Source organism: Prosopis cineraria, unplaced genomic scaffold, assembly GCF_029017545.1.
Source record: "Prosopis cineraria cultivar Desert tree isolate PC_DT_omini unplaced genomic scaffold, ASM2901754v1 PC1, whole genome shotgun sequence".
Lineage (NCBI taxonomy): Eukaryota > Viridiplantae > Streptophyta > Magnoliopsida > Fabales > Fabaceae > Prosopis > Prosopis cineraria.
In genome coordinates, this window is record NW_026555332.1 from 52,400,833 (window position 1) to 52,425,709 (window position 24,877).

The window sequence follows — 24,877 nt, forward strand, 5'->3', positions numbered from 1 at the left end:
TGATGTTTTTCGGAGACAACATCAAAATAGAATAACACCCTGTTTTTGTAAAATGGAAAAAAATGTTCACCCTTGAATAAGTAAGAAGTACGTAATTAAGGGGCAAATGCATTCTTTGCTGCCGTGGCTAACTATTTGCACTTAAACAATACTAGTCCAATCAATTACTAGATATCATACATTTTTCCTTATACATTAAACAAAATTTGATTAAGGAGATGGCATTGTTCATGATTTATTAAGTGTCACTAACAATGGGAGAGAAGTTATCATATATGTTGATATCAAGTGTGCGATCTACGTGTGATAAGCGAGGTAATAGAAGACCTCAATGAAGGGAATTGAATATCTAATAATTAATGAGAACATATTATTGAAACTTTATTTTTACACACTTCAATCTATTCTAGCATGACCCTCAGACTAAGACGAAAGGAAATTACCTTGTGGGAGAAATCAAAACTCCTGAAGCACCAAGCCCAGGCGTGGAGGGAAAAACTACGGGAAAGGGGAAATAATTTATTTGAGGTACAGGAAGACCCCACGACTATACAAGGAAGCTCAGTGAAATAGGGCAAGGAAGCACAACATCCACTAAGATTTCAGACAATTAGTTCACCTAGTGCCAGCCATGTTAAATCATGATCCTAGAAATCCACAGAAAATTAAGCAGAAAGCTTCTGGCAACATGTCAGTAAGTATCATCGCCATAATCATCTCCATAGTCATATTCCTCCAAATTTTCATCATACAAATAATTTTCCTTGCCCATATAATCTCCATCCTCAAGTTCATCAACTGATCCCATATGACCATTGTCTTTGTCCTCTAGCTCAGGCTCTAATTTACCATCTTTGTCAGAGTGCAGCTCAAATCGTACTTTCTTGCTCTCCGGAGCCTCCTGGATATGATTTGTTTGAACAAGCGTACAAGAAAAGTGAGGATATTTAAGCGTCTTGATTTCTATCTAGGTTAATCCTTAAAAATAAATAAATAAAAATTGGGTACCCTTATCTGTGTATTTTAAAGCGCGGAGTCACAATTAATAATTATGCAAAACCAGTTTCAAACAAAACTCGACTATGAAATGCTGTTCTATCCTAAATCAACGTAGACTCCCCAAGCACAAAACATCTATAGTCAAAACAAATAAATATTTTGTACCAAAAAAAGTCAATAATTTTCTTTTTAAAAAAAAATTAAAATATTTGCTTCTGTCACTAAAAGAAATATAAATAATAGATCATCATGACCATGCAAGGGCACAAAGCAACTTCCGGAAATTGACAATTTGACAAGATGTGATGCAACTAAAGCACAGCTGCACAAAGGACACAAAACACCAATAACACTTAAGGCCTGTTTGGTTGGGGAGGAAGTGAAGGGAGGGGGAGGGGAAATTTTTCCAAAACCTCCCCTCCCAAATTGGGGGGATCCTCCCCTCCCCTCCCCTCGAACCAAACGCAGCCTTAGAAGATTGACTTTTGTCCAAGTTAAGTACTTCAAAAAACATTTTAGAAAAATGATATAATGAGCATACATATACAATGCATAGTGAATGGAGTATATATGCATCAAATACAAAACATTCCGAGACAAGACTTACAATATCATCAAATAGATTATCCAAGCGGTCAAGATTGACTTTGGAGCTGAGCCTCTGCGTATGATGAATGTAAACAAATATAATTAATATTATACAAACGTTTTCAAAAGATCCTATTCAGAGAAATTAACATAAATCATATTCATTGCTGGCTGAGTTGATTAACATAATAATGCCCACAACTAGAACATAATCGAAGAGAATACACAAAAAGAGATTACTTAGAAATGCAACCTCATCCCTACCTTAATCATAAGAGGACAAACCTTAATCCTGAATCCTAATGGGACTTGCACATGAATCTGAAGTGGAAGACCATTTAAGTACCATTTGCCAAATCCTTTTGCAAGCATACCCTTCCTAATTACCACTACGGAGGAACTCACAGACCTCACCTAATTAGCTTGGACTTTCAGAATGAAATAGCTCTAGGCAACAGCAATGGGAGGTAGATGCAATGCAAGGAGACAGATCAGAGGAGAAAAAAGGAAGAAAGTCAAGGCACATCTAAACTGAACTAGCCCTGATATGTGCGAGTGCGTGTTTTTTGTGGAGAATCTGAGCTTTATTGCATTTATTTCTCATTGCGTGCGTGTTTTTGTGGAGAATCTGAGCTTTATTGGATTTATTTTTCTGAGCTTTATTGCATTTATTTTTCATTGCGTGCGTGTTTTTGTGGAGAATCTGAGCTTTATTGTATTTATTTTTCATTCATACTCATCCATTTGTACGTTTGGCTTTAATCTGCACCACTATTTTGCTTCACCAAAGCATAGCTGAGTTGATTTTCCAAAGTTTAACAGCACTGACTTCAAGGGTTGGGCTTATCAATGTCGTCAGTTTTTTGCTGTTGAGGAAACGCCTCCTAATCAACATGTCTAGTTGCTAAACATCAATTTGGAAAAGAAGGCCTTAAAGTGGCATATTAATTTCATGAAGAATTGCCGCGAAGTGCATGTGGATTGGGATAAGTATTTCCATCACATGTTTGTATGATTTACCGAGGTTTGACGTATTAATCTCATGGTTGGAATCAAGAACCTACAATAGCGACGCACTGTTGATGAGTATATCAAAGAGTTTGATGACCCTCTCACGGAGGTTGACATTCCAAAAGTTGTGGCTATGGACAGTTTTCTTGAAGGTTTGCACTCTAATATTCACCTTCTGTTGATGCTTTTAAACCCTCATCTATTGCTAGTATGATGCAGATGGCATGAATTCAAGAACGTATGTTTTTGGCATTATATGTGAACGTCCAAGCATCACTATGTTGTTCTTCCTCTTATACTCCATTGTTTGGATCGGTACCCACACACTCTTTTTGACTCCTACCTCTGTTTCTACCAAAGGTTCTACTACCGAGAAGTCCCATTACACAACATCCTCTTTTTCTTCTAATAAGAAACCAGCCATGACTCTGTCCAAGAAAGATATGGAAGACAACGGAAGAAAGGTCTATGTTATTGGTGCAATGACAAGTATACCAGTAGCCACAAATGTCGTGAATCTCAAGTCATACTGCTGGTTGTTCAAGACGATCTTGACGATCACTTTGCTAATACAACAACAACAACAACAACAAGCCTTTATCCCACTAGGTGGGGTCGGCTACATGGATCACTTTGCTAATGCTACTAAAAATTTAGGCCCGAACATCGATTTTGGCATGGTTATGGGGACTATTGTGGAAATCCCATTAATCGTGTAAATAGTAAATAGGCTTGATTTGTTCTTTATTATTATCCCTTCTCCTTCGCCTCTGACCATTAGGATTAATGGTGATTATTCCTTCCCTAGTCATAAGCTAGAAATCAGGAATTAGATTAGCCTAGCACTGTGTATATATTGTAAATCGCTCGTTCATGTTCAAACATACAATTAAATCATTTCAGTCGACTCTCTCTCACATGGTATCAGAGCTTGAGGGAGAGATCGAAAACGTATCTGATTTGGAAACAGAGATGGAGCCGACTGGAGCGGTACGCGACACCCAGACATGATTTGTGACTGACCCGAGAGGCTCCGATAACGTGATTCTGAATCAGAAAGAGGGAACGAACCACTCTGCGAGTGATTCTGGGGGGTTCGACAATCTGATTTCAAGCCAGAAGGGGGGACAGTACGCATCGATGTCGAGTTTAGAGGGCTCAAACGTCCTCATCGTCTCTGAAAAACTGACCGGAGACAATTACCGGGAGTGGGCACAAACGATGAAGTTCTCTATCGAAGGTCGTGGACGACTGGGCTTCCTCAATGGCGATTCTGTAATTCCAGATGGCTCAAATCCGAAAGCCCTTCGCCTTTGGAAAAATGAAAATTCGATGGTGGCTTCCTGGCTCATTAATGCGATGACTCCAACAATAAAAAGGAGCTTTATGTATCTACCTACTGCAAGAGAGATATAGGAGGCTGTACGAGAGGCATATTCCGATGGAGAAAATGTTTTTCAAATGTTTGAAATTAGAACTAAATTGTGGCACATGAGTCAGGGTTCTCGTAACCTTAATCATTATTATCTTGAAATGACTGCTCTTTGACAGGAATTGGATCTGATTAATGAAGATGCCTAGAAGTGTGCTGAGGATGCTGCCCAGTTTAAAAAACGCATTGACAAAGAAAGGCTATTTGAGTTCCTAGCAGGACTCAATCCTGAACTTGATGTGGTAAGGGGAAGGATCCTGAGTCTCGTACCATTACCATCTGTCCGTGAAGCATTTGCTGAAGTAAGACGTGAAGATGCACGTCGGCGTGTTATGCTGAAAACTGATGCCAAGGGGACCACTACAGCACTTGAAACATCAGCACTTGTCACGAGAAGTGCAGATCCAAGAGGCCAAAAGAATAGACCCACCTGTGAACACTGTAAAAAGACAGGTCACACCAAAGATACCTGTTGGGATATTCATGGCAAACCCCCAGACTGGAAACCAAAGAAGCCAAGGGGTCGTGGTTATCACACTGGCACAGAAAAGAGTGATGATAGGCCCACGACACCACAAGTACATCCAGCCACCCAACAGTTCCCTCCTGAACAGTTCACAAAATTCATGGAATTTCTTAATACCCTCCACATGCCTGGCACAAAACAGCCAACAGCCACGGTAGTCCACAAAGATATCTTCCTACAAGCCTTACATGTCATTCAACATCTGTGTATTGAGAATCCCTGGATTGTAGACTCAAGTGCTTCTGATCACATGACGGATAATCGAGAATTATTCTCCACATATACTCCATATGGTGGCTCCCTTAAAGTTAAAATTGCTGACGCTACAGTATCTCCAGTCGTTGGTGTTGGAGACATAAAAGTTTCCGATAAGCTGGTTCTTCATTCTGTTCTTCATGTTCCAAAATTGAAGTGTAATCTGTTATCTGTGCAAAAATTGACCAAAGATAAACACTGTCATGCTGATTTCTATCCCAACTATTATATGTTTCAGGAAATGTCAACGGGGACGATGATTGGTAGTGCTAGAGAATTTGATGGTCTTTATTACCTTGATGCATCCTCTAAAGAGTATGGTAGCGTTTGCAATAAAGTTTCCTTTCCTAAATATAGTAGTGTTTTGTTATGGCACCAATGTCTCGGTCATCCCAATTTTCAGTATTTGAGTCAAATGTTCCCTTCTCTTAATTCTAATAAAAATGTTTCGAAGTTTTATTGTGATGTTTGTGAACTTGCAAAGCACCATAGAACCACTTTTTCTCGCAATATTTACCAACCTTCCCAACCGTTCACCACTATTCACAGTGACCTTTAGGGACCTAGCCGAACTACCAACAGAACACATAAAAATGGTTTATAACATTTATCGATGATCACACTCGTGTTTGCTGGACCTTTCTCCTTAAAGACAAAACTGATGTTGTCCCTGTATTCATCAACTTTTACAAAATGATTCAAACCCAGTTTCACACCTCTATTAAAATCCTACATACTAATAACGGTACTGAGTTTATCAATAACTCTTTAGGCAATTTCTTACCATGGAATTGTTCATAAAAGTACTTATGCTTATAGCCCCCAACAGAATGGCATAGCTGAAAGAAAAAACCGGCACATCTTAGAGGTTGCTAGAGCCCTTCTTCTTACCCATAATGTACCCAAATTTTATTAGGGTGATGCCATCCTTACTGCCACCCATCTCATTAATCGAATGCCTAGCCGAATCCTATCTTTTAAAACCCCACTTGAGGTTTTTCACATCACCCATCTTATTCCTCACCTTGAAAATAACCTTCCACTGCAAGTTTTTGGGTGCACTGTCTTTGTTCACATTCATCACAATAGTAAACTTGACCCCCGTGCCGTTAAATGTATTTTTCTTGGATATTCTGCCTCCCAAAAAGGGTACAAGTGCTATGATCCTCTTACACAGAAATTCTTTGTTAGCTGTGATGTCACCTTCCATGAAGATGAATCCTTTTATCTGAAGTCTCCAACTCAAGGGGAGAGTGTGAGTGACTTGGAGCCTTCCTTAGAATCCTCTTTCCAACCCGAATTAGAATTACCCTATGAGTATGAACCTCCATTAGAACTTCCGTTTGAAGTTTGAGTCAATAATTGAACCTGAACTAGATAATGTACCTACCACTGAGGGGGATCCTAGTAAGGGGGAGAGAACAAACACTAATAAATTCTATGATCGGTTCTATGTTCAGAGGAAAACATCAAGGAACCAGACCCAAGTTCTCGAAGCTGACCATGATTCTAAACCAATGACAAATCCTGAATCTTAAGAAGATATTACTGACCGTGATCAGCCAGGAGGAGTAGAAGAAGATTTGGATCTTCCCATTGCACTTCGGAAGAAACCCAGATGCTGCACTAAACACCCAATAGACAAGTTTGTCTCTTATAAAGCTCTCTCACCGCGATTTCAAGCCTTCACAACCAATCTGGATAGCATTACAATCCCAACATGCATCGAAGAAGCACTACAGTCCCCAAATTGGAAAACCGCTGTTATGGAAGAAATGAATGCTCTCAAGCTAAATGGTACATGGGAAGAGGTTGAGATACCACAAGGAAAGAAAGCTGTAGGTTGCAAATGGGTATTCACAGTGAAGTACAAAGCAGATGGTCCTATTGAAAAGTTCAAGGCTCGTCTTGTGGCAAAAGGTTTTTCCCAAATCTATGGAACAGATTATACAAAAACATTTGCACCAGTTGCTAAGCTCAACACAGTAAGAATTCTTATGTCCTTGGCTGCAAACCTTGATTGGCCATTGTATCAGTTAGATGTAAAGAATGCATTCCTAAATGGAGATTTAAAGGAAGAAGTGTACATGACGCCACCACCTGGATTCCCTGCCCAGAAAAGGAACCTAGTCTGTAAATTAAGAAAAACCTTATATGGATTAAAGTAGTCACCTCGTGCATGGTTCGAAAGGTTCACACAAGTTCTAAGAAAGGAAGGTTCACTCAAGGGCAGAGTGATCATACATTGTTCTTCAAGCACAGGGAAGGAAAGAAAACCATTCTGAGCGTATATGTGGGTGATATCATCCTCACAGGGGATGACCATGAAGAAATGGAAAAGATTAAAAAGGCATTGGCCAAATCCTTCCAAGTCAAAGACTTGGGGAAATGAAATATTTTTTGGGAATGGAAGTAGCGCGATCTAAATAAGGGATTTATATATCCGAGAGAAAATACATTCTCGATCTGCTAAAAGAGACAGGAATGTTAGGGTGCAAGCCTAGTACCACACCCATTGAAGTAACATCAAAAAGGAAGAAGATAAAAAAAGATGACAGAGAACAAGAAGAAGAAGAAGATGAAGAGGAAGAAGAAAATGAAGGGAAAGATGTTGACAAAGGAAGATACCAAAGACTAGTTGGGAAACTTGTCTATCTTTCCCATACTAGACCAGATATTGCATTTGCAGTAAGTGTAGCAAGCCAACATTCTCATACTCCTAAAGAGAAACATCTAAAAGCAGTTTACAAGATTATACGATACTTGAAAGGCACACCTGGAAAGGGAATATTACATCGAAAGACAGAAAAGAAAATGTAGAGATATTTACAGATGCAGACTGGGCAGGCGCCCATAATGATAGAAGATCAACATCAGGATATTGCACGTATGTGTGGGGAAACCTAGTGACATGGAGGAGTAAGAAGCAAAACGTTGTTGCAAGGAGTAGTGCGGAAGCTGAATTTCGAGCAGTAGCTCATGGTATATGTGAAGAAATATGGGTAAAACAGGTATTAGAAGAACTGAGGATTGAGTTAGAACTTCCAATGAAGCTGTACTCTGATAGCAAAGCTGCTATAGACATCTCACATAACCCAGTTCATCATGATAGAACCAAGTATGTTGAGGTTGATAGACACTTTATCAAAGAAAAGATTGAAGGGGGTCTTGTGTCACTCATACATGTGCTGTCACGGAATCAAACCGCAGAGATCTTTACCAAAGGCTTGAACAAGGAGATGTTTGTAGGCAAGTTGGAAATGATTGACATATATAGTCCAACTTGAGGGGGAGTGTGGAAATCCCATTAATCGTGTAAATAGTAAATAGGCTTGATTTGTTCTTTATTATTATCCCTTCTCCTTCGCCTCTAACCATTAGGATTAATGGTGATTATTCCTTCCCTAGTCATAAGCTAGAAATCAGGGATTAGATTAGCCTAGCACTGTGTGTATATTGTAAATCGCTCGTTCATGTTCAAATATACAATTAAATCATTTCAGTCGACTCTCTCACAACTATAAATGCTATCACTGGTTGGGAATGGTGTTCCACCTTAAGGGTCATTGACTTCATTAAATGTCAAAAGGTAATGCTTTCAGTTGACACAAGTAGCAAGCATAATGTCATTGATGCCACACTCAGCCAAATGATTGCATTTGCCACTCCAAAAAGGCCCTGGCATTTTAATGGCTATTGCTGGGGGCAGACATGTGTTAGATACCAAATTTTGTAAGGCTCTTCATTAGTCTATGGCTGATTTTGATTGTTCGAATGACTTCTTTGTTATGGATTTAGCAAGATTCGACCCCATTTTAGGGGTCCAATGGTTGAAGAAGCTTGGCTGAAATATCTCAAATATGGAAGATCATTTTATGGCTTTTTATTGCAGCAATTGCTATTTTAAGCTTTATGGGATCGGTCATTCTAGTTCCTCCATTTTTGAAGATTATTTTCAATCAAATGACCTACTTCTTGCCTAACATGCCTTCCTTATCTATGCTTCTCTTAATGACGCTGGTCCTTTTTTTTACGTTTTAGGTGCGACTACAAGCAGTACTTCTATTCTTCACATGTTTTTTAAGAACCAAAATCTCTACCGCTGCCTCATGCTTTTGATCACCAAATTCATCTTAAGCACAACCAACCTATTAGTTGCAAACCGTATTCTTATAGACCTTTGCAGAAGAATGAAACTGAACACCAAATTGACTAGAGGTTGTCAAATGGCATCATTAGGGATGACAATCACAATCCTTTTGCTGCTCCAATGGTTTTGGTTCAGAAAAAAGATGGTTCTTGGATATTTTTGTTGACTATTGCAGATAAGGACATTATAAAGGATAAATTTCCCATTCCTATCATTGAGGAACTCTTAAATGAGTTGCATGGTGCCACCTTCTTTTCTAAACTGGATTTTAATACTGGTTACCCTTGGATTCGGATGAGGATTGATGACATCCAAAAGACTGCATTTCACACACAAGCAGGACTGTGAGTTTTTGCTCCGTGAGCATCAATTGTTTGCCAAAGCAAGCAAGTGTACTTTTGCAGCCATTCAAGTTGACTATTTAGGCCATTAAATGTATGCTAAAGGAGTTGAAGTTCATGCAAATAAAATCACATGGTTCAACAAGCCAACAAGCATTAGAATTAACGAGAATTCTCTGTGGGTGACAAGGTTTTTCTTAAATTGCACCCTTTTTGAAAAAATTTGATCAATAATTCTACCCTCCACAAGTTAGCTGCTCACTATTTTGGGAACTTTAAGGTTCTTAAACGGATTGGGAAGGTTACATATGAGTTAAAGCTTACTGATAATACTTGAGTCCACCTTGTTTTCCATTTCTCCCTCTTCAAGCATTGTGCTCATTCTGCTTCTCTTATTAGTGCCACTCTACTTGTTATTGATGCTGAAAGGCAATTTGTTTTGGAGCCACAAGCAATTTAGGAGCATAAGCTTGTTAAGCATGTTACTTTGCCAGTTACACAAGTTCTTGTTCAGTGGAAGGTCAACAAACCTGAGGATGCTACATGGGAGGAAGGATTTGTCCTTCATTCAGCAACAATCTCCTCAATTCTCCACAACATCTCCACCTACACACTCCATCCTTGTGGACAAGGATGTTTTCTAGAAGGTCTAATTGTTATGTGTCGATAATACTACTATGGGACCTTTTTCTGTTAGTATGGATAACATTTTTTAGTTGTTCAAAAAAAAAAAAACAATGGCACGTTAGGAATAAGTAAGGGAATATTGGGTTATTATATATACCCAAATGTACTGAGATTGAATTGTCTTTTACTGAATACTTTCCTCTCAAATATTTCTCATACCAATGTGTTTAGTTATTATGGGTAATGGATTGTGTGTGGGCTGCTATTCATACCTCTGGCTGTTTCTGTACGTAATGGAAGAGGGCATGTTGGCTTTAACCACTGTCCCAAGCAACATGGTGAGATGCGACGTGCGTAGCTCCCACATGCCAGCCGATGTTTCTACTCCAACAAGCTTGTGGCAGTATGTGAGAACACGTAAGGGGCTCGGACGAACAATAGCCACTTCCTCCAATGACAACGTGAAGCTTTCGGCCAAATCCATACATGCCCTACTTCAGAAAAGCCCTTTTTCGACACTTTCGCGTCATGCATACCTCGTCTTCTCATCCTGTGCTGTAGCTTTCTGTGTATGGGAATGAGGTTATGGCATCTCATTCCTCACTGTTATGAGATACTTCTTGTGATTGAAGCCATAAAAGTAATAATATGGGTATTCCTAAGCCTCAAAACAAATGTGATAAAATCTGTACCTCTTGCATTTGTGGCAAAAAAGGGAACTTTTCTTCAAGCATTGAAGTCATCTTGAAATTCAAGAGTATGGATTGTTGATTCATGGGCTTCTAATCACATGTCCAGTTGTCATCAATTATTCACTACCTCATGTGCTGGGAATATTAATGTGAAGATTGCAGATGGTTCCTTAGCTCTAGTTGCCAACAATGTTTTTAGAATCGGACCAAATACTGAACCGGAAAGGTTAGTGGTTCATAGTTTGCATAGTTCCACTGGGTTGGACTAATGATCAAACAGTGACGTAATAATTAAATTAAAAAATTATACATGTATATAATAGTCTAATATAAAAAATAAATATGAAATACTTAACTTAAAAATAAAATCAAATATTTTAAGTTTATCATGACTTAACAAACCACATGATACAACATAACATTAAATGATTAAAAAAATTAGTCATTTTCTCAAAAATTTGATAAAATAATTAAAAAAATTTTTACAGTCTGATTTTTAAAAATTGGATCCAATTCCCGATTCGACCGCCTGTCCAAAACAACCCAACCTAGCCCAACCCCCAAAATGGTTTTTACATGTTGACCGAGCTGAAATCAGGATCGATCGATGGTCGCACTGGCCCAACCATCCAATCCGGTTTTTAAATCACTGATTGCTAGAAAAGAACTTTAGAATTTGTTCTTCATGTGCCCAAACTTAATTATAATTTAATTTTGATGAGTCAATTGACCAAGCACTCTAATCGCTTTGCTAAATTTCTCCTGTCCTATTGTTTTTCAAGATCTATTGACTTTGAGATCACCCGAGAGAGTAGTTAGCACTCACCAATTGTAAATATTTTACATCTTCCTCAACAAGTAATGATTTTATGTCATGGCATAAGAGAATGGGTCCTCTTACCTTCAAAGGTTGTTCCTGAATCTTGGCAAAAACCAAAACATTAGTGGAATCCCGTGTGAGGTGTGCGAACTTGCCAAACACCATCGTATTACCTTCCTTTGAGCCCAATGCACCAGCTGAACTTTTTCCAATCATACATAGTGACTCGGGAGGACCATCCCACATTGTCAACCTCACGAATAGTAAGTAGTTCGTTATTTTCATCGATGACCAAACTCGTCTTTCTCAGGTTTACCTATTAAAGGACAAGTTTGAAGCTTCATCTGTGTTCCCTACCTTTTATACTATGATTAAGAACCAATTCTAATCTAACATTCAAATTTTGAACACTGATACTTTAACCAGTCTATGAGTTTGTTTCTTCAAAAACATGGCAACATCCGCCAAAGCACTTGTGTCCAAACACCTCAACAGAATGGAATAGTTAAGAGAAAAAATAGACATTCTAGAGGTAGCAAGAGCCCTCTCTAGAATATGTCAATTCACTCTCATAAATAGAATGCCAAGTTGAGTATTATCCTATGAATCACCCTTAGGCAAATCACACAAGGTATATCCTACTTCCCATATTAAAACCAATTGTCCACTCAAGGCATCTTTTGTTCACCTTCACCAAAGTCCCAAACTTGAACCTCAAGCAGGTTGAATGAATCTTTTTGGGCTACTCACCCACACCAAAGGACTACAAGTGTTATGAACCTATATTTAAATATCTCTTTGTCAACCTTGATGTTACCTTTTCTGAGGATATCCTAAGTCCTCAATTTAAGGGGAGATTATGAGTGAATTTCAAACTTGGAACATGAAAGACCTAATAGAAATCCCAACTCACCTCCATTCCTTGAGCCACTTGCCAAGTTTAATTATGCTTGATCCCAATCCACCACTAGTCTCCTCCATTACCAAAATAGAGAAAAATATCAATACAGGAGATGCAAGGAAATCACAAAAGAGGGAGTTTCCATGTACAATTGAAAGAGCAAATAAAAAATAATGAGCAACTCATATCTAAAGCACCAAGAGATTTAGAACCAAAGGGAATCCCTAAACTCCCAGATGTTGATCCACCCAATAAGTTAGACGGTCTAGAGCAAGGAAATGAAGCGTATGAACTTGATCTTCCTATTGATCCTAGAAATCAACTTGGCTCAGGCACTCACCACCCTATAGAGGTTCATATCTTACAAGGCTCTTTCTCCAAGGCTCCATGCTTTCACCACTAATAGTGATAGAGTAAAAATTCCTAGCAATATCCATAAAGCTCTTGAAATACTAGATTGGAGGAAGGTTGTTATGGAAGAGATGAAAGCACTCGAAAGGAACGACACTTAAGGAAGAGGTTGATTTACTGCCGGGAAAGAAACTCGTTGGAAGCAAATGGGTCTTTAGTCCTTACACCAAAGAAATTTATATGACTCTTCCTCTTGAGTTTGAGAAACAGGGCAAAAGCAACAAAGTTTGCAAGTTGAGAAAATCCCTTTATGGATTGAAATAATCCCCCCAGAGCAAGGTTTGATAGATTTTCAAAGGTTCTAAAAAAGGAGAACTATTAGCAAGGCCAGTCTGAGGGGGGAAAAAGGGCTTATTGATTGTTTGTGGATGATATAGTTCTAATTGGTGATGATTTTGAGGAAATAGAGAGGACCAAAGAATGTCCTAGCCTCTAAATTTGAAGTAAAAGATCTAGGCAAAATGCATTACCTTCTCATAAGGAAGTAGCAAGGTCAAAGAAAGAAATATGCCTCTCATAAAGGAAATATGTCCTTGATCTCTTGATAGAAATTGGAATGCTTGGCTGCAAGCTAATTGATACTCCCATTACCATATTAAAAAAAGAAAGAAACAAAGAAAAAAAAAGAAAAAGGGAGGAAGGCAAAGATGAGAAGGAAGAAGGTCGACTGGTTTACAAGGAGAGATATGAGAGTTTTGTATGGAAGTTGATATACCTATCACATACGAGTCCTGACATTGCTAGCATATGCATTCATCCAAGGAAATCCACTTACAAGCTACATACAGAACTCTAAGTTACTTGAAAAGCACCCCAAGAAAGGGCTTGTTCTTCAATAGAGGGAAGCAATCCAATGTAGAAATATTTAATGACGTTGATTGGGCAAGAGCCTCAGAGGATAGGAAATCTATGTCAGGGTATTGTACCTTTGTTTGGGACAACCTAGTAACTTGGGAGGAGCAAAAAACACAATCTAGTGTCTAAGAGTGCAGCAGAAGCTAAGTTTCGAGCTGAAGTGCACGAGATCTGTGAGGATTTTTGGTTACAAATACTTCTAAAGGAAGTACAAATTGGCATGGAGTTTCCTGTTAAGCTCTATTCTGATAGCAAGGTAGCTATAAGCGTATCTCATAATCCAAGTCAGCATGATAGCACAAAACATGTTGAAGTGGATAGACATTTCATTAAAGAAAAGATCAAAGGCAAAGTGGTGTGCCTAATATATGTCCTGTCAAAGAAGCAAGCTGCAGATGTCCGCCCTAAGGGCCTTCCAAAGGAGAACTTCAATGAATGCACAAGCAAATTGAACATGATTAATATCTATGATCCAACTTGAGAGGGAATGTGGAGAATCTAAGCTTTATTGCATCAGATGAGGAAAATCAGAGATTGATTCTGATGATTGCATCAGTTTTATTACATTTATTACAACTAATATTATATTACTATATTACATTTATTGTATATTATCGCCATTACTGCATAAATACCCCCTACTCTGTACAAATGGATGAGTATGAATGAAAAATACAAATTCAGTTCCACAAGTCTGTCATAAATCCTCAGTTCCCCCCTCTTTTTGGAAATCCAACTAATGGGCCGTAATTGCCATCAGCCCATAAGAACTATCACAATAGCAACACTCACAGATCTATCATCTTGTGAGCACAACTACCAGGTTAAGAAAACCAAATGGATTATTGTAATAAAACTCAGACCTAAAGGAAATACGGCAAGTGCAGACAGTAATAAAGAAGTCCCTTTAATATTTTCTTTTCTGAAGACCCAATAATTTAAAAAATAAAAAAGGTAAATAATGTGTCCCAAGCCAGAATCACAGCAAAGAGTAATAAATAAGACAGCAACAGCAATAAATATGAGAGGAAAATACTTAGGTTTTGATATTAATGAGATGAATAACCGAATCAGATGTACATGGGGACTCTGATTCTGGCCCAAAACCCTATTTCCTCTAAAAGATGATAAAACACTCCAGCAACATAGATTACAAGCTTCAACACAAGAGTCTCACTCCCATTGGCATTCGAGAGGCCAATCTCTCCTTACTATACCACTCTCATTCTTCTTGGCCCTCTCTTCCTAAGCAAAAGACTACTAATACCTTCAGTGGCTGACACATAGCCCATACTACCCAAAAGATCCCAATCATTACAAAAGATCACAAAATATTGTTCCTTACGGCTATGGACCGAAGGGTAAACTTCTAGACTAGTTCAAGTATTTCCACTAGAGTTATTCTTCCCCTTTGACTTCCTCTGATATGTCTTAGGAAAATAACGTGCCCTATCAGTAAACATAACTTTTGGTCCTGTACTTTACTCACGTTTTGCTTTTGGTCCCTACACTTTTTTTTCAATGTTTTAAGTTCTTACGCTTTTGTTTTCCATTATTTTCGATCCCTCTATGAGTAAAGTATAGAGACCTTGAAAGCACCTAAAACAATGGAAAACAAAAGTGTAGGGACCCAAAACATCGAAAAAAAGCATAGGGACCAAAAGCAAAATACAAGTGAAGTACAGAGATCAAAAATTATGTTTACGCAAATAAAAAATAATAATTGGGAAAAGAAATCATATGAATGGAAAGTAGAAAAAGATAACCCCCCACAATAAGAAAAAATGATTAAGCAACAGTTCGTACAATACCTTATTTATCAACATTTTCCGAGTAGCCTCTGCAGCAGATTGTGCAGGCCCTGAATTTTTTGCCTCTTCGGCACGTCTCTGCTTCTTTTCCTACACGCACATTACAAGACCAACAAATTATAGGATTCAGGTCTTGCTGAGAGTTATGCAGCAAAATTAATGCTACAAAAGCAAAACTATCCTTATGTTCAAAAGTTGATCATGAATAACAAATCTAACTATTAAAAAAAATTATCATAGGTCACAGTTTCCAATCTACACTTCTACTCCAATAGTGCCACAAAGTTGTTCACGACTAATACAAACATTTGTAAAATAATTTAAAAAAAAATTTGGAAATAGAAATCAAATGCGTAAATAAGGCTCAGTTCTAAGTAATGTCTATTCCCAAATTTTGTCACCCCAGTTCCACAAATTTTCTGCACCCTTCTCTATATTTTTTGGCTTAACTGCATACAGGTATGTGCTTGGCCACTCTTGTAGTTTCAAACAAATTGTTTATTGATAAGTTTAGTCACTAGCTCTCTCTATTTTGAACATTATCATGTATGTTAATCAGTTGGCGTACTAAAATGTATGTTAGGCCCAATTTTTACAATGCTGAAAATGATTTCAACAGTCACCTTTCTGGATTTGGCTACAGCTGCAGCAGCAGATTCAGCAAGCTCTTTTGCTGCTCGCATATCCTCAGAACAATTTTGAAAATTTGCCTCAAAAGCTTCCTTAGCAGCAGCAGCGGCTGCTTCCTTGGCTGCTTGCTCCTAAGAATATTGACTTAAATGAGAATTAGTACACATGGAGTACACATGGGCATTAATTCAAGTTAGAAAAAACATTTATTAATTTGTTATGCACCTCAAGATACTCCCTATTCATTTCAGTCCATATAAGCGTCTTGTAATGCTTCTCCTCCTCATTGTGAAGGTAGCCTTCAACCTATTCAGTAGTATTAAGCAAGTCAACAATCTGAAATAGATAATACAACGTTCAAATAATGTTTTAAAGCGCCATCAAGACCTAAAAGAAACAAGGGCCAATCACATCACTCTCCTAAGGTTATTGCAAAACAATATTCTACTTCATTTATTCCAAAAAAAAAAATGAAGCTTTGCGCCCCAGTGATCATATTTGACTAACAAATGCCCGTTATAATGCTAATAGAAATACAATTTGTCCAAGATATAGAAGATATTAATTTATATTCTTATTAAACAGGCTATCTCAACTAAGCAATGATTTTTTCCACCTTGACTAAATGGAAACTCTATTGGTTCACAAAGTTGATATACAACTTTCCCGTGCTACCAAAATTATCTGCCTCATTTCAACTCTAAAGTCAATTTATCTGGTTGAATGCTTTGGGAAGAAACGTACTAAAGAAACGTCTTTCATTATCTACACTTGTCTTTTTTAAACTCAATGGAAACAGAGATAGAAGTAACCAAAAAGCTTTCCCACCGAAGTATGCATGGAACATGAGCACATCATGGAAAATAGTCCCAAGAATTACTGACCAAAATGTGATTAACATCAGATATGTCAAACTGAAATCTACAACTTGACCCACCATTTTTCCAAACCTTAAAATTGTTTATAGCCCTAAAAAAAAAAAAAGACAAAATGCGTTCAAAAGCATTCATCAGCCAAGGCATCATAGAAAAAATCTAACATCACAGCTAAGTGGCAGCCAAAAAATAAAGAATGAAGCTTGGTTATGCACCTCCAAATCATCAATATCAGATAGACTTTCTGAATCATCATGAGTTTTAGAACTCGTATCTTCTCTATGTGATTCATCATTCCCACCATCTTTAGTAGCCATTTGCTCAACATCAGCCCCTGAAAATATTTTAGTAAAATTAGGAATAGGAATGAACAAATGAAAGCAGAGATGTAGCCGCAAAATAAAAAAGGAAACAGCACTGCCCACCAACACTTTCAAGCCCAGAAGCATGCAACTCGTCTTTCCGCCAGCACATGCACCATTTGATGCTTTTGCCAACTAACCAAAAGAATATATTAAAATCAAAATATATCAATGGACAATATAAATCTTTAGAAAGCAGCATCTTTCATAAGCCAATACATAATGTGGCTCACCTCAAACTTCATGCAAAGCATGAGCCATACAATCTAGTTGCACTAAATTTCAAATTATGGCTCTCCTATAATTCTTCACAATCATCTAGTTGTAAGATGGGAAAACATATGGTATACCACAATTAGCATCAGGTTGCTTGTATATGGCTTAAGAAAAGATTGCTTTTACTTAAGGACTAATCAAAATCACAAGTTTCTACTCGCTTATACATTGGTAAGAACAGATCCTTTCTGGAGTACTCTGGGAACAGATGGCTTGAGATTGGGTAGCATAGCAATAACGATATTATATTGACAAGAGCAGAAGAATGATGGTTCATTTGTTATAACCTCATACCCATTTACTGGATGTATTAGGTTACAACTCCAATGCTTATGAACCTGATGGGAAGTTAAATTTAAGCATGGGCTTGATATTTCTGGTTTAAACATCAGCATCAGCATGTTATTCCTACAGCGTGTGGAGAGGATTTCTCATCATTTCCAAGATAATGAAAATCGTCTCTGGTGGAAAAAAACAGCATATACTTGAGGAACTATCTATTGATTGTTTAACTGCCTATGGTGACAGTTCTGTTACAATGCCAATGCAAAGAATCTCATTTCTTTATATGCAAAATAAACCCAAGAAGAAGGAATGCATACTCCTAAAGGAACCATTCATTATGTACTTACATCACTTGATTGGTTGCCAGTTTCCTCGCAAAGAGATTTTGTCATTCTGTCCCTCTCAGCACGCTGGAATGCAGGAGGATCCAAACCACCATCAAGTCCTCCAGAGAGTTTAACAAACTGCACCAATCAATGTAACTGTAAATGGCAATGATCATTATGGCTTAAATAAAAAAAGTTTAGCCCAGAGAAGGAAGAAACAACTCACATCCTTATAGCATGTTTCACATAATCCATGGGCATAATGTGGGACACCACTATCCTTGTGCTCACACAGTAGATCCTTTGAGGCATGTTCCTCTGATCCACAATTTGGTTTTTCTATAGGAATTTTTTCACGCTCTTTTGCCATCGTATTCAACTCCTCAACCTGTCACCAACAATAGTCCGATGACAAACTTCCACTTTTAATAAATTATTAAATCAAACATGTCAGTGATACTTTACCATGAACAACAGATCATTATAAAAATGTCTTCTATCTTCAGTTCAAAGGAAGCATAAAGAAATTATATTTGAATTTCTAAAGAGACGTAATAGATACTAATTTCATCATAGGCATAACACAATATAAGCAAGTAGAGATGATATAAATGTGCCTCGAACAGCAATCAAATAAATAAAAACTCTAAGAGGAAACAGTTTCAGCTTATGACTAGCAAGAAAAAAACAAAGCACAAAGTCAACAAATTGGGACAATTTCAGTCAGGACCTCCTAACCAGACTTAATTTCAGTTAAAGCCCCGAAAATTCTGAAATTTCACTACACATCTGAGGAATTGAAACAAAATTAAAGAGCTAACTGAAATAATCTTATTATCCCTAGTGAAGCTAAGCGCATGAACAACTCATGTATGGAAATTAACCACTAATGTATGGAAAATTAACAACTGACATAGGCGGAATTTGCAACTCTCATTAATAACATAGCACCACTACAAATATAAACAAGTGAAGCTAGGCGCATAAACAACTCATGCAGGAAAATTAACAATTAATGTATGAAAAATGAATAACTGATATAGGTGGAATTTGCAACTCTCATTAACAACATAACATCACTATGAATATAAACAAGTGAAGCTAGGTGCATGAACAACTCATGTAGAGAAAACGAACAACTAACGTAGGTGGAATAAGAGTTGCAAATTTATAGTGATATTATGTTGTTGATGAGAATTACAAATTCCACTTATGTCAGTTATTAGTTTTCCAAACTACAGCTGTTACTTTTCCTACACAAATTATTCATGTGCCTGGTTTCACTAGGGATAGTAAAGTCAATTTATTTTAGTCCCCCACATGTGCAGTAAAATTTCATAATTTTAGAGGTTTTTGTTGAAATTAAGTTTGGTCAAGGGTCCTCGCTGAAATTTTCCCCCAACAAATATGCAATAATAAAATTTTCATTCGACAAATCATGCCCAACACAATAAGGGAAGTGCATAAATAGATAGTTTAGACCCACATTTGAGCAGATAGGACTATTAATCATTAGAACAAGAGTTCTCATTTTTTGAGATGCATTTGGAAATATGAAAGGCTGAAATCGGGGGATGATATGTGAGTAAATTTACTCTATTGAACAGACAACTAACTACGCATAATTGATGACCATGAGTTAATTTGAAAAAAAAAAAAAAGCTTCATTAACGTTATTACATAAAGACAATAGAATGAAGTTCTCAACTTTCTATTTTATTCATCCCTTCAATTTTTCCCTTTTCAAGGGAAAATAAAATAAGATATAGGGCACCATGTTTTCATGACCAGCATAAAATAAGTATGCGGTAAATCTAATAATTTAATCTAGAGAGCACAACTCAAGAACTTCTATTTAAAACCATGGCAATTCTTCACACAGACCAAACACTCAAACGTCACCCAATAAAGCTTTAGGACCCCCAGACAGAGAATCACTAGAAAAAGGAAGTCCATCATGTTAGGCAAGTCACGTTAACTTTTCAGTGGTTCAAAAGACACAAATAAAACAGTTCTGCTAAACATCATAGTGCGTGCAGCAAATGTCATGCTACTAATTGTGAACTGCAGTAAATGTAAACACAGTAAATTACAATGCCAAGTCATGCCAAATAGTAAGGAACATACAGTCAAGCTTGCAGAGGTTGTATTCTCAAACTCAACCAAACGCTTGGTCAATGTTGCTTCACATACATGGACAATTCTTAGCTGCATAGCAAATCAAAAGACACATTAAACAAGATAAAAAAGCACATTACACATGAGGCTCAACCAAAACATTTGATGTCCTCTAAATTGAAAGCTGTCACAGAAAGAAACAAATTGACTAGCAACAAGTATAACTAGTCTACACAAATCGTTAATACACATAACTGCTGATATATGAACCATTTTAAATAATAAAAAAAAATGCTTTAGTGGCAACTTACTTATAGGCTTGCAGACATATAGAGTATTTTAAGTAGTAATTGATGCCACAGGCCCTATATATACCAGTAAAGCCGGCTATGAAGTCAAGAGGTTTTAACATTCTTGATTGAAGTTATGAAAAATTAAGCATTACACATTGCATTCTCAAAATCTAACAATGAAACCTCAGACTGAATAAAAGCCAATAATAGACAGCAAGGAGAGAGTAATCACAACAATGTAGCTAAAATCAGAAAGGAAAAGATCCAGGGATGCGTCATTTTATTTGTTGACAATTAAGAAATTTCCAATAAGCTAAACAGAAAGCATCAAAAGTCTTAAAGATTACATAAAAACTACAAGCTTTCAACTTGAAATTGTCCTTGATATGGTATTAAAACCTCTATGATCTAGTAGTCAAGACTTGGATCCTTGCTACCTCCCATTGCTAAATTAAAACTAATTTTTAGCACAAGATTGATAGGCATGCTTTGTCCACACATCAAGCCTAAGTGACATTTGTGTAAGGGAGCACGCATCCGAGATTATGCAAGATGTTTGCAAGCCTTAGCCTAAACTTTTGAGCTGAAATTGCCTTCAACATAGGGGCTGCAGCATGGTGATCAACATTACAGTCTAGACCGTAAGATCCCAGATCTTGCACTCCATTTTCATGCTAGATCTAGTGGGAGATTGTATTTACTCAGGACTGCGATCAAGATGAGGGATCATGTTGCATGATCCAATGTGATCATGACAGTCAATTAATTTAAAGAAACAAAAACAGGGGATCATGGGCTTGCGCAATCCCATGCAATCTTTGCAGGAAGTTAACTTTTTTCTTTTGAAGAAAAGAGAGGAGGGATCAAGTGGATCTTGCAAACCATTTTCTTGTTAGACCTGGTGGAAGATCGAAAATGTTCAGGGTTGTGATCAAAATCGAGGGATCATGAGCTTCCTCAATCCCAGCAGCTAATTAATTAATTATTAATAATAATAGAAAAAAGGGGGTTTCAATGTGAACCACTGTTCTAGTGCGTTTTAGCAACCCACTCCTTCCCTGCTGAAAAGAGAAGAACGCAGCACCAAAGCCATTTGTCTCTTGTGACTCAAGTGAGAATAGAAGCCAAAAGAGAGTCAAGGAAAGAGCACTTGCCACAGGCTTGACCACTTACTTTGCTTTCCTATTTTGGTGAAACATATGGACACATTTCCTTCTTTTATGACACTGTTCATAGGTCCTATTTGTTTTGGTTTTGAGGAAAAACCAAACTGAACCAAACCAATTGGATCACCAAGCTTGAGACCTATTCAGTTTTTTCTTCTAATTGGTTCGGTTCAGTTTGGATTAAATTTGAGTTTTTTTTTTCCGAGATGTTTTTCATAATCTATACATATATATATGATCATTACTCTTAATGTTTAAATATTAATTAGTATTTTCAAAGAAAAAAATCTCTTGGAAAGAAAAGAACATTTTCAAGCAATTATTTAGCACATTTAACTATTAGAAACTAATATGGTATCATCAAAACCTATGAAGCACGGATACTTCAAAAAGATAAGCGTATCTGTATCTGATATGTATTTAATATGATACTTGTAGGATGCTTTTGTATGCATATCTCATATTCTAAAATTTGTAGTACAATTGTTTTTATTTTTTATTATATCATTTAAAAACTTAAAAAAAAAAACACTTAATATTTTGGTTGATTGCTGTAAATATCCTTATATCACTTTAGAAATTATTATCAAAATACATAAACCCATATCATAAAATGTGAAATATACATTATAAATATTCCCGTACCCGTATCCTAAAATTTTGAAAATTTTCCATATCTTCGTATCATGTCGTATCATATCAAGTACTCGTATGCATATCTATGCAACGTAGCTCAAAACACTTGATTATAAAATTAAAAATTATCATAAAAAATCATAAACACATTTAACTAATTGTAACATATTTTTAACTTGTGATTTATAGATAACTAAATTTGGGAAAAGAGAAAAAAAAATGTACACAAATTTACAAAAATATATAAAATAGATATGGAAGGCTTGGTTCATAGTTTCAAAAGAAAAAACCTGAACCGGATCGAACCAATTGGGCTTGCCAAAAGAAAAACCAAACCAAGCCTTACTTGTAATTGGTTTTAATCAATTCATGTTAGTTTGGTTTGGTATAATCGATTTTGATTAGTTTTGAACACCATTACTAACCAGAATGAATATTGGAAGAGGATAGCAAGGGCAAAAGTGGGCAGAGCACTTTCCCCATCTACAACCATTTATTTTGCCCATGTTTGGTTTGGTTTTCTGGACAGTTTGAACACCATTATAGTGTGAACTTGCATCAACTGAACCCTTCTCAAGGAAATTACATCCAATAGTGTTAGATTACATTAAATGAACTAGTGACTTGTGATTTCTGTAATATATGAACACGACTTTTGCACATCATGCCCTGGCACCTGCAAAGTTGAAGTACGATGAAACTTTAACAGTATCATGTTACAGTCATTGACCCCATCTTTTTTTTAATCTAGTTTTACCCCTTGGCGCATCGTACATAAGATCCCAATATTGATAAACTAGGTTTCCAGATTATACATTCAGCAACATTTATTTCTTATCTTTAACGATTCCAATGAATGTCCGATCTCCAAGGAATAAGAACAATGAAATAGGTGCTCTATTAGCCAATAAAAATTTATCACAATGAGGCATAAAAGTTAATTATTACTTACGATGTCAGACTTTGAGCATTTAAAACCGTGGGCAAGGGCAGCTATGTACAATGCCGCACCACATAAGCCACTAGGCTTTCTCCCCGTCTGTTTCCAAACATTAGAAATGCAATATTCTCCATGATTAGAAGGATTAAAATCTAAGAAAGATGCCAAATCAAATCAAAGTACCTGCATCCAATCACGTTTCATGCTTGCAACAATGCTCAGTGCAGTTTCCGTGACAACCATATTCCTTTGATTTAATAAATCTACATGAAAATCAACAAAATAATGATTCCCGTGACACAACAAGTATCTAAATAAAGAAAAAAAATTCAAACAAATTAATTATATGATTAATCTAGAAACAGACAACAGTTTTCAGCACATGCATTCATGTCGCACATTTTTCCATTCTAGCAACATCTGAGTCAAACATAAGGGAAACTTTTCTGGACCTCAAGTGTCTATCACCATGTTCTAACAAACCAGCTGAAATTGCAATCTCAATTAAATAACTTGACAATATCACTCTATCTTTGAACAGCAATTGTAACAGTAACAGGATCAACTTAAGTGGTAAATCCCATATCTTTTGTACACAGACACAACTGTTGATCTAATACGAAAATGTCTATATTTTTCTTTAGAATGCAAGTTGTTATAAGCAAATGACTCCCAACTGCAGAAGAGGACTATATACCAGAAACTGTATTAGAACTGCTCAATAAAAATAAATAAATAAATAAGCTACAAACACACATACTTACTCTGTTGTATAATTAAAAATAAAAAGACTAGATCAACAGGTTTTTGAACAATTGGGTGCTCTTCAAGCCTTAATACTTTACAAAGTTGTAAAAAAAACTGCACCTAGAACATAACTGCACAACACAAATGACAGCAACAGACAACTGTCAGAAACACAAAAACTAAGATAAATCAATAAATCAATAAAGTAGTAACCAAAATAAGTGGTGAAACATGCAATTGTCAGAAGAAGCTTACACATTTGTCCTCAAATAATTTGAAAAATCAATGAGAAGGAATGGCTTATTATTTTCCCTGCAAACAAATATATATAAGCTCATCATAAAAAAAAAAACTGCAAAAGATTTAGTCATTTAGTCATAACAAGATCAGGCTAATCGATGATGATGATACATCAAAGGAAGAAAAACACATCAAGCTCATGCCACACTTCCCCTAAAAGTTACACAACGCTATTTCATCAAAATTTACTACCGACAAACAAATCACAAGCAACCATCCTTCGCTAGGTCAAGCTCTATTCATTTTCTTTTTGGGATTACAGAGGTAAAAGTGTAGCCCCATTGTGTTGCAAACTCAGACAACACCAGGCTCACAGGGACACCTGATGTAAAAATTCACAATATGGAGCAGGAAGCAAGAAGGGATATATATACACATAGAAGAAAAGCATATTAAAGTGAGGCAAAGAAGAAGCAAGATAGAGAGGCCAAAAAAAAAGGTCAGGATATTTAGTCGAAACAGAAAAAAATATCAAACAAAATAATGATAAAATATTAATCATAA

The 24,877-nt window shown here is 36.7% G+C and overlaps 1 pseudogene; it reads right to left on the reverse strand.

The window, feature by feature from the left end:
• Positions 1–332: 332 nt before the first annotated feature.
• On the reverse strand, positions 333–23,637 carry LOC129294352 (uncharacterized; annotated as a pseudogene).
• Between the last annotated feature and the right edge of the window lie 1,240 nt (positions 23,638–24,877).